This window comes from Palaemon carinicauda, chromosome 9 (genome assembly GCF_036898095.1).
Source record: "Palaemon carinicauda isolate YSFRI2023 chromosome 9, ASM3689809v2, whole genome shotgun sequence".
NCBI lineage: Eukaryota > Metazoa > Arthropoda > Malacostraca > Decapoda > Palaemonidae > Palaemon > Palaemon carinicauda.
In genome coordinates, this window is record NC_090733.1 from 79,467,236 (window position 1) to 79,483,696 (window position 16,461).

General features: G+C 38.4%; 1 long non-coding RNA gene across 1 annotated transcript in view; it reads right to left on the minus strand.

Annotated features, from left to right (window-relative positions):
• Positions 1 to 1,282: 1,282 nt before the first annotated feature.
• Positions 1,283 to 16,461, minus strand: part of LOC137646800 (uncharacterized) — a 37,084-nt gene continuing 21,905 nt past the window's right edge. The window contains exons 2-3 of the long non-coding RNA XR_011045458.1: positions 12,446 to 12,583; positions 1,283 to 1,456 (exon numbers count right to left, since the gene is read on the minus strand). This is a non-coding gene — a long non-coding RNA (uncharacterized lncRNA). The remainder of the gene's footprint in view (positions 1,457 to 12,445; positions 12,584 to 16,461) is intronic.

Consider the following 16,461-nt stretch of genomic DNA (forward strand, 5'->3'; position numbering starts at 1 on the left):
GATATTAGAAGTTGCAAAGAAAGTATAACTTAATTTCACGCTTTGTTTTTTGTTGAATTTTCAAATAAAAATTGACAATAACGTTTACAATAGTTAATACTTAATCAGTATAATGTAAATTGCAAGCTATATTGCACAGTCAGCTACAGATTTTCGGATTTAGAGAAAAAATATTAGTTTTGAAGTTGAATTCTAACAATCAGTTTTTAAAGATCATTTTGCAATATCAAAGTACTTAGAGCCTCACTGTAAACAAATCGACCCAAGAATTTTTAAGATTGTTGATTTTTCCAACACCTAAAACTATGGCGTGCATTTTTTTTTCTTGAGGTCACACATCCTAAATTTCACACCAACACAGTACTGTAGAACAGAAATTTTCGAGTGGTTAATGGACCCCACCGTTACATTTACCGTTAGTCATTTTGTAATCTCAAGCAGGCGACCAACTGTATCCTGAATTTTTTTTTTTTATCAATTAATCCTTTTACAATTTAGGAGAAATAAAAAGCTTTGATTGGCAAAATGAAACACACAATGCAATTTCATATAAAAACTTCTATTACAGGAGACTATAGCAAAAACATAATTTTGCTATTCATAACTATTCCTTGATGGAAATAAAGAAAAACAAGCATACATGCGTTCAATAGATTAAGTTTATAGAAATGTTTAAACATGTAATCTAAATGAATAATTCAAATTTCATAAAACCAAACAGATTTGGTTCCCTTGTTTGCTAAAATTAGCGTTCTGAGATGGAAACTAGCATTAAGATTGAAATTGGGATATTATTTATGCACAAAACTGTCTGAAAATCATAAGGAACGTATCAAGTAATTGAAGGAGTAACATTCTGATTATTGAAAAAAGAAACTCGAAGACTTCTCAATATGGAAGTAATAGATTTATTACTGTCAAGTAATGAATTATTATATACCCTATTATACTATTTTTAAAACGAATAACATGAAAAGATCAGTTATACAAATGTTAAATTGCAATATTCAATAGATTCGTTAATGTAACCTTTATGTACATGAAAACATCCAAACTTCAAAATTCCTAATCATTTGCAAGATTTTCATTCATGATCGATTCAAATTGTAAGAAAAAATCATGGATATATATATATATATATATATATATATATATATATATATATATATATATATATATATATATATATATATACATACATACATACATACATACATATATATATATATATATATATATATATATATATATATATATATATATATATATATATATACTTACATATAATATTTCATAGTTTCTCCAAACTTTTCATCTTTCGACTAAATATTTCCGATTTCCAACTTTTCAAAAACAGAGTTTGTCATTCATCACTTGACATATTATCAGAGATTTCCAGTTAATTGTAGGGGTACATTCTAGTCATGCATATGATTGAATCTTCAGAAATTCATACCTGTAACACAAAGAGTTAATAAAGATATAGAATTTTTACTCCTGAGGATTATTCTATTCTAAGAAATTTCTTATGGATGTTTTGATTTACTTACCTCCAGAATAATAGAACGGTCTTGTTATTACAACTGAAATCGAACTCATACTTACAATAGGTACTGTTGTTACTGTTTTTAGCGAACCTAGGAAGATCCTTTCCCGACATCTAATTTTTTATATAAAAACATTCAATATTATTAAAGTAAGTGAACAGGAAGAAATTATTTTACTGTGCATTATCAAGTCTATCTTTCACAATTTCAAGTAGCATACATGGTAATTACCTATTCAAACCCAATACCAACAAAACTCTAGTAATCAGACTTATTCTAAACATCATCCCTTTAATATGAAATATAGGAACCAGTCACGTGAAGTTCTTTTTTTTTTCTTTAGGACACCTGCCATTGAGACTATTTTAGGAAAATGTAGCAACCTTACTCAATTATTAATTCTATTTGATATATATTTCTTCTCTTATGAAAACAACATATTAGTATAAAGGTGACTGACACAAGATTCTTGTACCTGACTACAAGAAAATGACTTCGCTAAAAGTAACTTCTTGTGATGACTGAGAATTAGTTATGTCTTCCTATTATAAAAAGAAGCAGTGAAAAATTTCTCAGTTAGAAGTTATCTTACAACTATACTTGTAATGCACAGCGTGTCACCTCCAATCTCAGTTTTCATAAGATATCAGTTATATGAATACAACGCGAAGTAGAACTCTTTTCTAACCTGAAGATGTAAATGATTTTCTTTCTGCAAGAATAAAATCCTTGAATGACGGAGGGATGGAACACGGTAAATTTTCTTTTAATTTATGCATCGAAGGTTAAATAAACTTGTACATTCCAAACCCTCTCAAGAGACTAAATTTCTGCCTAAACCTGTTCTATACAATACAACTTGCTAACATTCGATGTTAGGTAAAACGATAACGTTTATAAAGTTACTTAAACTTAGTTTTGTAAATCGGTTAGTTTATGTTATATTCCATTGAACCTGGGAGTCTAGGTCTAATAAGATGGAAAAGTATTGATTTAAAAGCTCAAGATAGAGACGACTGGTGAAAACTAATTGAGGATTTTGTGTCAATAGGCGTGGGAGGAGATGATGATGATGATGATGATGAGAGCAGATATATGGCAGATGATGATGATGATGATGATGATAGCAGATATATGGCATTCTATGGCTATAAGGCCTAGTGTTTCTTATATATGACCCATGAAATTATAATATTTAATCTTATATTAAATACAGCATCACTGATAAGACATTTTGAGAATTTACCTTTCGAGAAATATGTGTATATCTAGAATAACCCGATAGTAAACTGACATAAGGCAATTATGTATAGTAATGACAAAATCTCTGACCATCTCGCCAAAAAATATTTTGAGAACAATCTCACTTCCATGAGAATTTTTGAGTTACTGGACTTTCACAGATAATATATGCTCAACACTATACTGTTTATCACCCAGTATTTAACCGAACTGAGGTGTAAACTTCTAAAATAAAAACATGAATAATGAAAATCTTAACTTATCTTTAAACTGTTGTCAGTTGAATCTCACAGCCTCTATCCCTGTTACCAGCTTTGATATATATATATATATATATATATATATATATATATATATATATATATATATATATATGTCATAGAGAAGGTTGCTAGAAAGGCAGTTGGAACGAAGGCAAAGTAGAAGGCTAAAAAGAGCATGTAGGTAAGGGCCACAGGGAAACTGTGAAAACCCTTAACTTAGTGCACAGCATGAGGTGCATTGACACCAATGTCCCTTGAAGGATATAATAAAATAATAGAGCAAACTTTACTGTAAAAATTTACAACACAACAGTGATGCAAAAATCTGTGGAATAATCCATTCATTTCATGAAGGAAAAGGGAGGTATCAAAATGAATTGAAGGCAATGCAATCTCGCTAACTATTTCTTAACCATGATACTGCTTTCTGTTTTTCTCAAAGTACCAGGAGTGAAGTCTTTTTTATATAAAGACAAGTATAGCATTCAAAGGATAAAAACAGGCAGGTGTAATTTATACAATTTCGGAGTTTGATACACTGAGTCCAGCTTGTTTGAACTACACAGCTTTGAAACTGATTATAATTTGAATTTAAGCGTGAATAATTGACAGGTTTTCGAATACCATCTATCAATGGTCTATTGGTTAATTAGTGTGATGATTGAATAACACAAAATAAACCTTTACCTTTTGACTTACATTGAAAGCATAGAGAATATTTAAACATAAATAAAAAAGAAAGAATCAGTCTCCCCTTTCATAACACGTTCTGAGGCAAATATCTCAAATACACAATTCCATGTTTCCCTGCTTACAGACATTCGACTGTTTAACTGCTATTATGTAGCTGGAACCACTTCAAAAAACGTTGAAATCATATATCAATATTAATGAACCAATCTTTTTAGTAATAGAACTACGATACTATACTCTATATACGTGCTTTTAATGTTCGTATCAGAGCCTCTTGAGGGACCTAAGAACTCGAGTGACGTCTCCCACAGTACCTTGAGTTCCCTAGGAGGAAAAAATTGCTCGTAGCTCTAATGGTCATAAAAGGACTCCCACTAACAGAAAAGGTCTAAGCCCTTCAGTTAAAAGACCTGGCTCAAGGCCGAGTGATAATTTTTCATCGCAGACTGAGAGGTTCTCCTGGCTAAAGAAGAAGGGAAAATCAACTATCAGTTGCAGAGAGACTCTGATCAGAGAAAAAAACCTCTCTACAATGCCATTCGCTAAAGATGGAACACTTTGCTTGGCATCTGGAGAGGATCTACGCTGATAATCCAGACTTTTCCTGTGCAGTGCTTGGTGAATTGTCTTCACTCATAAAGTGACAGGGGTGTAATCAAATTGTGTTATTTAAAAAGAGCCCATGTATTACATAAGGTAGAACAATCTAAAAACAAACAAACAAGTTGTGGTACCTCCGAAGGTGAAGCTGGCAAGGCAAGTTGGGCCATAGGAGTAGTTCTCTTTGTACCTAGACCAGGAGCGTCCGCAGGTTTGGGAACCCTTTGGAATTTGGTCACTTGGTAGCCATCGGTTACTCTGATATTCAGAGTGATCAAAACACACTTGAATACTCTACAAAGGTAGCAGAATGGCTGAAAAGCATTGACGTCGGTGCTGCCCCATATATATTTAAAAGTGTCCTTTAGAGACTCTGATTGGTCTGGCACTGGGGAGCAGATGATCTAGAGCTTTTTGTTGAACTGGGTGACAAACATATTGATCAATGGAGAGCCTCAAAATCAAAATTTTCTTCACTACTAGTGGATGAAGGGAACATTTTGCTTCTATGATTTGTGGTTGGTAACTGAACTTATCATTAATTACATTCCTCTTGCCTGGAATGAATCTTGCATATCGCTCCATTACATTACTGAGTACCCATGTGTGAGGCTGCTTTACCAACTAGTAAAGGTGCTGTGAAACACTACATCTTGTCTAGTTGATGTAAGCCACTAGTCATGTCTTGCTAGTTAAAGCGACCAAGCAGCCTACCCAGCAGCGATGAAATACTTGCAGGAACAGGAGTGCAGGACCCTTTCTTCATCAGACCAGCAAATTCTGGTGGTCTGGATCTTCATGTGCGTGCCCCATCCTTTCTTAAACATGTCCATGAACAGTAGCATATCTGCAGGATACTTTAGAAGAGTCCTTTTGATGATGTTCTCATCTTCCGCCTTCCATGGTAGGCTGTCGCGTACTTCCTACTGCACTGGAACAGGATAGTATGACTAGTGTCTCTTCAGACATAACTGAAGGGATCACTAGAGGAGACATCCGTAAGGAACAAGCTTCTCAACAGACAAACATATTAATCACTGGAGAGCCTCAAAATCAAAATTTTCTTCACTACTAGTGGATGAAGGGAACATTCTGCTTCTATGATTTGTGGTTGGTAACTTAACTTGTCAGTTATTACATTCCTCTTGCCTGGAATGAATCTTGCATATCGCTCCACTGCATTACTGAGTACCCATGTGTGAGGCTGCTTTACCAGCTAGTAAAGGTGCTGTGAAACACTACATCTTTGCTTGTTGATGTAAGCCACTAGTCATGTCTTGCTAGTTAAAGCGACCAAGCAGCCTACCCAGCAGCGATGGAATACTTGCAGGAACAGGAGTGTAGGACCCTTTCTTCATCGGACCAGCAAATTCTGGTGGTTTAGACCTTCATGTGTGCACCCCATCCGTTCTTTGACATGTCCATGAACAGTAGCATATTTGCAGGATACTTTAGAAGAGTCCTTTGGATGATGTTCTCATCTTCCGCCTTCCATGGTAGGCTGTCGCGTACTTCCTCCTGCACTGGAACAGGATAGTATGACTAGTGTCTCTTCAGACATAACTGAAGGGATCACTAGAGGAGACATCCGTGAGGAACAAGCTTCTCAACAGACAAACATATAAATCACCGGAGAGCCTTACAATCAAAATTTTCTTCACTACTAGTGGATGAAGGGAACATACTGCTTCTATGATTTGTGGTTGGTAACTGAATTTGACAGTTATTACATTCCTCTTGCCTGGAATGAATCTTGCATATCGCTCCACTGAATTACTGAGTACCCATGTGTGAGGTTGCTTTACCAGCTAGTAAAGGTGCTGTGAAACACTATATCTTTGCTTGTTGATGTAAGTCCCTAGTCATATCCTGTTAGTTAAAGCTACCAAGTGACCTACCCTGCAGTGATGGAATACTTGCAGGAACCGGAGTGCAGGACCCTTTCTTCATCATACCAGCAAATTCTGGTGGTCTGAATTTTCATGTGTGCACCCCATCCTTTCTTTGACATGTCTATGAACAGCTGCATATCTGCAGGATACTTCAGAAGAGTCGCTTTTGATGAGGTTCTTGTCTTCCGCCTTCCATGATAGGCTGTCACGTACTTCCTCCTGCCCTGGAACAGGATAGTATGATGGATCGTTGGTAGCTGACCACTGTCTCTTCAGACATAACTAGAGGAGACATCCGTGAGGAACAAGCTTCTCAACAGACGAGGTATGTCTGAGCAGCTGTTGCCAGCCGAGTCAGTAGTTCTTACTAGGCGAGAAAAAGTAGCATTTCCTTCCTAAGTGTACTGATGATGGTGTTTGGTGGGAAGTCAATGGTTGCTGTTGTGTCTATCAACATTCTTGGGTTTCCCATCCACTGCTTGGACGTGACACTGGACTTCTATAGATTTACCATGATCCTCAGCCTGTAGCAGAATATAAGAAGACTTTCTTGGTGTTGAGGCAACTGCCTGCAGTAGGAGGACAGGATAAGTCAGTCATCCAGGTCTCAAAGAAGATGAATACTGTTAGTGTCAGCACAAGCTGAAACTATTGTGAAACCCACAGTGAACACTTGGGTGCAGTAGCCACTCAAAATCAAAGAAATTTGAACTGGTACAACTTCCCTTGACGATAAAGTGGAGGTACTTTCTGTAGGACATATGGATTGGAATCTGAAAGTTTGTGCCTTTTACATCCAAAGACAGTATGAATTTGTTCCTACTGATGGCTGATCAAATGGTACTCACCCTTTCATCTTGAAAGAATTCAGCAGGACAAACTTTCTCAAGGAGAGATCAATGACTGGTCTCCAATCCACAACTGACTTCTTCGCAAAGAATAGATCTTCAGCACGCTCTTCTCCAGCATTCTCTTCAAGTATACCTGATGGGCAAAGGTTTTGTTGGAAGTCGGGTGATAAGACCAGAATGATTCCAATACTGAGGGGGCAGGGTGGTGCGGGTGAAAGCCAATGAATGGGAGGTGGTATCCATTCTGAAATACTTCTACCATCTACGCTTTGGTTCTGTAGTGCTAACACCTTGCTCAATGGCTTGATAGGCATCCCCCTACTTGAAACAGCAGCAGGAGGACTTCCTGAGGTATACTGGCGAGTCTTGCACTCGTGCAAAAAGTCCCTCTTATAGAAGATGGACTTGATAACTTTCACCCATGAAGTGATAGAGACTTCATTAGGTTGTGGAACCTCTGCAGGTTGGGTTGACAAACCAGCTTGTACTTAGGTGGAAGCCCTCTCGGTTTCTCTACTAGGAGTAGCAGGTCTGGGTACTAATCTGCTTGAGAAAATTTCAGAGCTACTAAAGTCAACTTTCAATTTTTGGATCATTACACTTTGTTTATCACCCTTCGAAAAAGACAAAAGGTGGAAAAGCAATAGAAGCCACCCCAGGGGTGCTTGAATGTAACCTCAAGCACTGCTACCGCGTCTGACACTAGTGAGCAATAAACTGGCCGTTTATTGTTCAGGTTTGTGGCAAACACATCTATTGTCTGGGAACCCCGTAAGGTAATAAGCCTAGCTGTGGATGGAGATGTAAAGACTACTCTGATCCAATAATCTGACCCTGACAACTTGTCCATTATAACATTCTTCTTGTTTGGAATGAAATGGGGTGAGATGATTACCACTTTGAGGACTGCCCAGAAATCGTGATACTGTACTCCCTTCCTTGCTGACATATGTCACTACGGTTCCATTGTCGTTAATCGGTACAATTGAGTGGCCAATTAGGAAGGTCTGGAACACCCGAGTTAATATAGGGTGGTCCGTGGACAACCCAAAGCAAATCAATTTGATTTGAAAGACTTCAATCCATAGGAGAAAATGTAGATACTTTCTTGAAGTATGCGTCCATGAGATCAAGTGATAAAATAAAATTGTTCTTCCTTAGAGCATGTCTGATTGTGCTGGGGGGTTTCAATCCTGAATTGAATCCGATAGGTGAACTTATTTAGGGTTAAAAGAGCGATTATTAATCTCCAGTCCTAAGGCATTTTTTTGACCAAAAAATGCCGGCAGAAGCAGCCCAGGGACTCATCTTGAACTTCCTCTAGAGTGCTCTTTAACAGCATAGTATGCACCTCTAACTGAAGGGCAAGGCTTTTTCTCTATTCATAATTGATAACAAGACCATGCCATTGAAATTGGAATGAGGGAAGGGGGAAATCTGGTGAATGGGAGTTGGTATCTGAATCGAAATATATTCCTTGTCCACTGCTCTGACCTGCGAAACTCTTACCTCATCCATTTCTGTGCCAGGCATCCCCCTACCATAGGTCATTGAGTGGAGGAGTTGTCAGCCTTATCGTGATTGAGGGCCATGCCTACCTTTTTCCCGATGATTCTAGTTCTGCCCCCTTCGTTGGCAAAATTGTTGACCAGAATCAGAATGCTTTCGAGACACCAATAATATGGTTCTGTGGTTATGTCTACTTGTCTCTTGTCTGGGCAATGATCCGGAAGCTCGTCTAGGGGGATAAGATGACCTTGTATAATTATTGGAGGTGAAAAGTTGAAGGCTCCTAAAAGGTACTAGTGAATGGAAAAGTGAATCCTGATTGGATTTTCTCCAGTTCTTCTTGTTCTAGGCCATTAACCTAGGAATTCCTGAGGTTCTGTACCTCCCTTTAGTCTACTTGCCTTGCAAACTTAGAGGTGACCACAGCTCATTCTTTAAAATTCAATTGGGCCACTGATTAGATGCTGGTGAACCCAAATTTCCACAGCTTTTGAACCAGAGAGACCTGAGTTCAAGGCCAAGTATGCCATGGTACTTGACCAGTGGTCCAACAAGGAGGCAATGGTTTTTATGTTACAGCATCTGAAGCCAAAGACAATGTGTTGAACAGCTAGTTTCTCAACTGAAATGGATCCAGTCAGGGTAGAGACTGCTGGGTCCAGAGGTAGAGGAGAGGAATAAGAGTCCTATGTTGTGTAATAACACCTCTGCCACAGTAAAGCAAGTGACAGGATTGTACATGACTGGCCTGCTATCGGGGAATCTTTCTGATCCAATACCTGCATATCAACCATGTTGAAAGTCTCCTTAGCCAGCTCAGACAAGGGGAGTTAAGAATGGCACAGCTTGCTTATTGCAGCTTTTCTGCCTTTAAATGGTGATCTATGGGCTTTACCAAAGTTGGTAACTCTCCTGATCAGGAAGACTCAGATTCCTCCTCCTTGGATTCAGTGCAATCCAGACCGGCTGTTTCCAGCAACAGTCCTATGGAGTCAGGGGAATCCTCACCCCAGGCAAGGCCGCTCCTCTCTGGAGAGGAATTGTGCTGCTTCATGCCTGCCTGTTCGAATGCTGTACGTGGCAGGAAGAAAAGGTGCCAGGGATTAAAAAGTTGAATCTAATTTCCCTATTTTGGAAACTAAAAGGTGTTGCATGTAAGTAGTGAACGAGAAGAAGAAAGAAAGTTAGGATCTCTCCTAGGAAAAGACCTAGATGAGTCAGATGATTTCTTAGCCCTCTTACTGGAATCTTTGCTATCCTTTTATTTGGAAACCTCTGATAAAAAGAAAAAGGGCCTTCTGTCCCTTATGAACAGGCAACACCTTCGGGAGACATCGGATTGGGAGGTGGTTGCTTAGATTGAAAATGCTCTAATGATGTTTCAGAACTCTGAAAAGGGCCGACCATAGAAAAACTCGAGTGGTAACAGTCTGCAATTTTCAATATATGCCTATGCCTATGCCTCTGCAGGTGTAGATCTAGCACCAAAGCCCAGTCTATCACCAAGGAGTACATTTACGGCATTATGAAGTGGATTCTATGGAATGTTAAATCAAGTCAACTTTATGGTCCACTCACTAGGTCTGATAAATATGGAAAAAAGTTACTTTTGTATCAATCAGCAATTCTTGTTTACTTCAATCGAAGTTGATAATTTCAACAAGACATAAATAAAATTCATTTCTAAGGATAACCAATTAGAATTCCCTTTCTGAAAAGTTTTAATATAATAAATATATTTTTAACCTCTTTTATTTTTCTAAATTTTTATATGGATAATGTACGGTTTAGTTCTCTTGACAAATAAAACCATGTCCCTCAAAACATGAGTAGGACTTTGGAGCCAATGGGCATAATTTAATTTCCATATCAATTTGTTGCATCTTCCTCTCCATCTCTGGAATCATCAGCGTTCTGAGAATCATCACTGGCGGAAGCAATCGAACCTTGTTTCACGCCAAACCATTCGAGGTATGTAATTGGTGCACTTGCTTGTGTCTTTATCATCTATCCCATGTATATCCAGTATTGAAGGGGGTGAGTGCATCAAGAATAGAATATCACATGCCAACCGGTAAGTGAGCTTGCATAGTAATTGATAGGAGCACACCAGCATGTGATGCTCTAAGTTATACAAATGAGTGCAAAAAAATAGACGCAACCCATGCTAATACCAAAAATAAAAGAAAGTGCTAGTGGAGGTGTGTCCATAAAATGGAGCTCTAAATACCACAAGAGGGTGAGCGATCAATTACGAACAGGCAAAGGGGTGCATGATTGATTGAGAGCAGGTGAGAAAGTGCATGATCGACAGCGAGCAGGGGAGAAGGCGCATGATCGACAGTGAGCAAATGAGAGGGGGCATAATTGACCGTGAGCAGGCGAGTGGGTGCTTGGTCAATCTTGAGTCAGCGTATGATTGTGAACATGTGATATGGAGCTCGCTTAAGAGCATGTGAACACCTTGTAGAATGCCTAGTATCATTCTAATGGGTGTGCAAACAGGTGAGATAGCACATATGTGTGGTGGAGCTCCTCTAGATGTGCATGATCGCCAATATCTGAGGTGAGAGCAATGTATCAAGGACTCTCACCGTTTCTTTATTTGTTCTTGGCTATGGATTAACCAACACTGTCTCTTCCATGGGGAGAGAAATAGTAGGAACAACTTTATGAAAGTCCTCTTGATTAGTCTTAAAAGGACTAATCCTTCAATAGGGGAAGAGCAGTTGCCCCATTTTCTTCCATCCCTTAGTGTTATGAAGTTATCTGACTATGTGTCTTGACCAAGGCCACTTGGAGGTACAAATAGTCACTTTTACAAGAGTAGCTTCCCTCTATTTAGTAAATGTCATAATCTATGCTGAATATGTGCGGAAATTACGACTTGGAGCACCTCTTTATTTGCTATCTTCTGTCCATTTGGGAAAAAGTGTGCTACAAATGAGTGTGTTTGACATCTTTGGTAGCTTTGCAGTCATTGAACGCATGAGTGCAATGGCTTCACGCATTTGGGACATAAGGATATATCTTCCCTTGGGAAGATCTTTCTATAGGAGGCCGATGAAGATCAATGGGATCTCATGAAGCTCTGTCACTCTGTGCGCCAGGGTTAAGTGCCCTATTATTACGAGCGCTTGTTTTAAACATGATATTATTAAATGCACTTATGTAGGAATGTGCTTTTATATACACCACAGGAACACTAATATTAAGCCCACTAAAGTGAGAGTTGGCTGTTTTGTGCACGTATGAAGAGTGGTCTGTTGTGTCTGTATATCAAGAATATGCTGATCACTGATAAGACTTAATGAGGCAGGTTTTCCGATCTAACAGGGAGGGTGGTGTGTGCAAAGCAGCACATTCAACAATGATTCTGATTCCAAACCTCTTGCACAATAGGAGACATATTGCTTGATAAACAATGATTCTGTTTTCAAACCCCATGTGCAATCTGAGACATATTGCTCGTGAGTGAGTGGATTAAAAAGTAAAGGATTACATTTTCTATTTTGGGAGAGAGAACTTGTTCTTCCTCCTAATACTGTCTTATTTTCAAACTTGTAGGTGGTTGAATTGTCAGGGAAGTGTGACTTAAGGGCGTAATAATAGCTATGCTTGAATCAATTCTCATATTAATGGTCGAAGGTTTGTATTCGTGTAAGAACAAAGGGATTTTAAATAGCATACCCACACCAACATAACCTACCCTAGGATTCCAGGTCTTATTCTTTACTTACCATTGGGTTTCATCCACCTGGAATAGCCCTTTCAATCTCAAAACGGTTTCACATACAAACATATAATCAAAACATTGGCCCATGTAACAGATTTCAATTGTTCCTTACCCAAGTCTAAGAGGTGGAAGACCAAGGTGTTTATGTTGTTATGGGGACTATTAATTGGAGTCCACTCTCTACTCTCAGGTGAAGGTATACTGTAGCTTCTTCCAAGATGAAGTTGTGGAGCTGTTCGTGTCTTTTGTACTGTTGAAATAATATAATTGCATAACTAAAACAGTCAAATACAAAAAAAAAAAAAGAATATTTGGTTTAAAAATTGACCATAAAGATACTTTTATCTGGTGAATTAATGTATATAGTGAGGGTATCATTTAAAACATTACTTTTATACTCCCCAACGGAGAACACATCTCTATAACTGGTCATTGTCTCTCGATGTTCTGGTTATATGTACCTGTATCAAGATCTAAAGAGTGTTTCGAGTCCTATTACCAATTAAATTTCTAAAAACATTTTCATTGCTGCTCCAGCTTGATAAAATTATTTTTCTTGGGCCTGAGAGTATTAATACACCTTTGTTAATCCCCAATTAGAATCAAAACTTTTTGGTCTTTTCTATATCAGCATACATCTACACACAAGACACAGATCCTATATAACATTTCTAGCTCCCAAACTTTGATTTATTCACTCAAATGGCAATGATGGACCCCTCAAAAGGCACCTAGTCTTGGCAATAATTTTCTGTAACCTCAAAGCAATGAGACCTACATTAAATCAATGTTCGTTTTTTTTTAGTCAAGGTTATGGGTGATACAGCCATGCTTTAAGGAAATTTGAAGGAAGTAATCCACTAAGCAGTTTATGCATCACCTCTACATGAACCCTTTCCATCAAAATTCTTTTAATAGTTACCTTTACTTTATTGCTATAAGCCCACTGATTAACTTTTCTAAATACACGCCTTTCGTACGATCAGGCATATAACAGCTGAAGGGATGATTCCATGTTGCTGGCAAAACTTGCATGGATCAGAATTTTTGACAAAAATTAGATGTTATATCCGACTTTCCGAGGTTACGATATTGGTATAATACATACAGTGGGACTGAAAACCAGGGTGTAAAAGGAGAGAAAACAAGTGGGAACTTATTCATAAAAAGTTTACAGTTTAATTTTGGATGGGGAAAAGTGACCAACATCTGCTCCCTTTGTAGGCAATTCTCCCCGAAAGTAGGAATATTGCTGACCATTGGCTGATGAACGGGCTCTCTCTGGGAAGAGAAAGTTCTAACACCTAGGGGCGAACCTTCTGGCCTCACTCTCTCTTGTCCTTGTTATGCTCATGAACAGACTTAACCAAATTTACATATTTAAGAGGAATTCCATAATAATGCAAGACTCTCCACAAAATTGGTCAGTGCATGCTATCAAAGGCTTTTTCATAGTCCACAAAGGCCATCAAAAGGGATTTCTATATTCTACGCATTGCTCTAGGACATGTCTCAAATGAAAATTTGGTCAGTGCAATTTCTGCCTTTTCTAAATCCCGTTTGTTTATCTCTCAAATTTTCATCAAAACTTTATCTAGTCTCTTTAGAATAAGCATACTATATATTTTCATAACTGACGTAAGTGTGATGCCTCTGTAATAATTGCAATCAGTCAGGTCTCCTTTTTTGTCGTTTTCACCAACACTCCTAGCTCCCATTCATCAGGTTTTGCCTCTTCATGCCACATTCTAGAAAATAATCAAGTAAGTAGTATGGGAGTCGGTTCATTTTCATAGCCACTTCCTGAATTCTTAGCTTTGTCAGCTTCATCTGCTTTACTGTCTAAATATTCTTTTCAGTCATTCCTGGCTTTTCTTTTGACCTCACTATCAATACTGGAATATTTTGCATGCTCTACCTCGTAGGTTTTATCAATTCCTTGAAAACCTTTCTATTTATTAATGGTAATGTGATCTATTTGATTTTTGTAATTGCCACATGGTGATGTCCAAGTATACTTGTGGATGTTCTTGTGCTGAAAAAGAGTATCTCCAATGACAAGATTGTTTACTGAACAGAAACTTATGAAATGTGGTCCATTTTCGTTTTCAACTTCGCCATGACCATTTACACCCATCACATTCTCTATCCCTTCATTATTCCTTCCAATTTTAGCACTGAATTCGCCAATCACAAATTTCATATCTATCTCTGAGATATCATCTATTTCATTCTGCAATTCTTCATAGTATTTATCTTTCCTTTCTTTTGGGGAATCATTTGCTGGGGCATAGCAATCTACTATTTATAGCTTTCTACTCGGTTAATGCCTTTTCTGCTCACAGTGTCATCATTATTCCTACCCACCCTCTTTCAGCTTCATCTGATCTTCCTGAGTATATATATAAATTACCTTTCTCTAAAGTTTCCTTAACACTTTGGTCCCAGATACCCAAACTATATTTCATAAATTCACTTTCCATTTGCTGTAACTTCCTAATCTGATTCATGGTTCTAACATTCCAATTACCTATTTTAAATTTTTCTTTAGTATTTATAAACCAGGAGATTCTTAGCTTTCGACTACACCCGGGACGGGGTCCCCTTTCTTTCATCTTCTCTATCCATGACTGACTAAATTTATAGAGGATTCATTGGCTAGATACATCAAAGGATAGCCAGTTCCTTGTGATGTGCAGTGCCCATCTAACTAAGGCAAGTGACCCGCCCCCAGCCCATACTAATTTTAGTAAGATCAACCACCTGTCATCAGGAGTAGAACCCAAAGAGACAGTGTGTCCATTGCCTTAAACTCAATCCATCACCCTGCTGCCAGTGACTTCATCAAGATTCACGGAGGCTTTACTTCCACATCACAACTTTCATTACTCCACAAAGTTGCTCATCCACTCATTCAAGTATAACAGTTGGCAAACAAGGATTGATAGGATATTACGCCAACCACGGTTATTCCGAGGCAGGTCATTTCTGCTGGTGGGCATTTTGGCTATAGAGATATAGCTAAAATTACTGCATGGTGCAAATTATGGAGCATGACGTTGAATCCCAGCAAAATAAATTTAGAAATAATTTGTATTTTTTCAAACATAGAAACCTAGAGCTATTTATACGGTATTACTTTTGGCAACATTGAAAACTAGCTAAGACAATTTTAGTGAGGGATAACTACACCCATCCTCTAGTTAGCGGAAGGGGGTTGGGGTAGACTGGCTACCCTGCTCACTCACATCTGTCAGCTGAGTAACCACTTTTGCTTTCTGGCAGGACTTCTAGGGGGACAGGGTGGCGGGCCAATTTGTATAAATAGCTCCAAGTTTGTATGTTAGGAAAAAGGCATATTATTTCCAAATTTGTTATTTGTTCCGACACAGATACAAACCTTACACTATTTGTAGGGTGAATTACTCTTAGGAGGGAGGAAGTCCTACCAACTGGCCTTGGCTATGACCCGGGGTTCTCTCTAATCTATTTTTGATCTAATTAGTAGGAACCTTACCCTCGCTAAAATCAAAGTAGTTACAAGGTAGCACACTGATAGCGGCCTGCAAAAGCTTGTGTGAGAGAGGCTAGGGATTTGTCTTTACGTAGGAACTCGAAGATAAGCATGAGTTCTAAGACATACCCAATACCTTCCCTCAAGAGGTATTGGTGACGTAACAAAGCATATATTAATACTCAGGATGCACAAGGGAAATGAATCTTATCTGCAGAGGGGTGAGGTCAGCTATGCTGCAATCTTGCGGAGCTGTTTCCCCAGGGGGGAAGAAGGTGAAAGGAAGAAGGGAGCCAGACATTCTTCTCATTCACCCCAGACTAACCCGGGTAACCTCAGCCTTCAACCCTCTGCTACTTGTCCACTAAGGACCTTGAGGCATTAGATCACTTGTTGTGTGGCCACCACAGGACCAACGGGAAATGTTTCCATGCTCCTGTGGGTTACGTTTTTCAGGTAGTTGGCAGTGAAGGTCGTCTGATACTTCCACACACCCGCTTGCATTACCTGTGCCAAAGAAAAACACTTCTTGAATGTCAGTAACATTGCAATACCCGTGACGTCATGAGCTCTGGGTCGATTGGATAGAGTAGGTTCTGGATTGTGAGCGTATT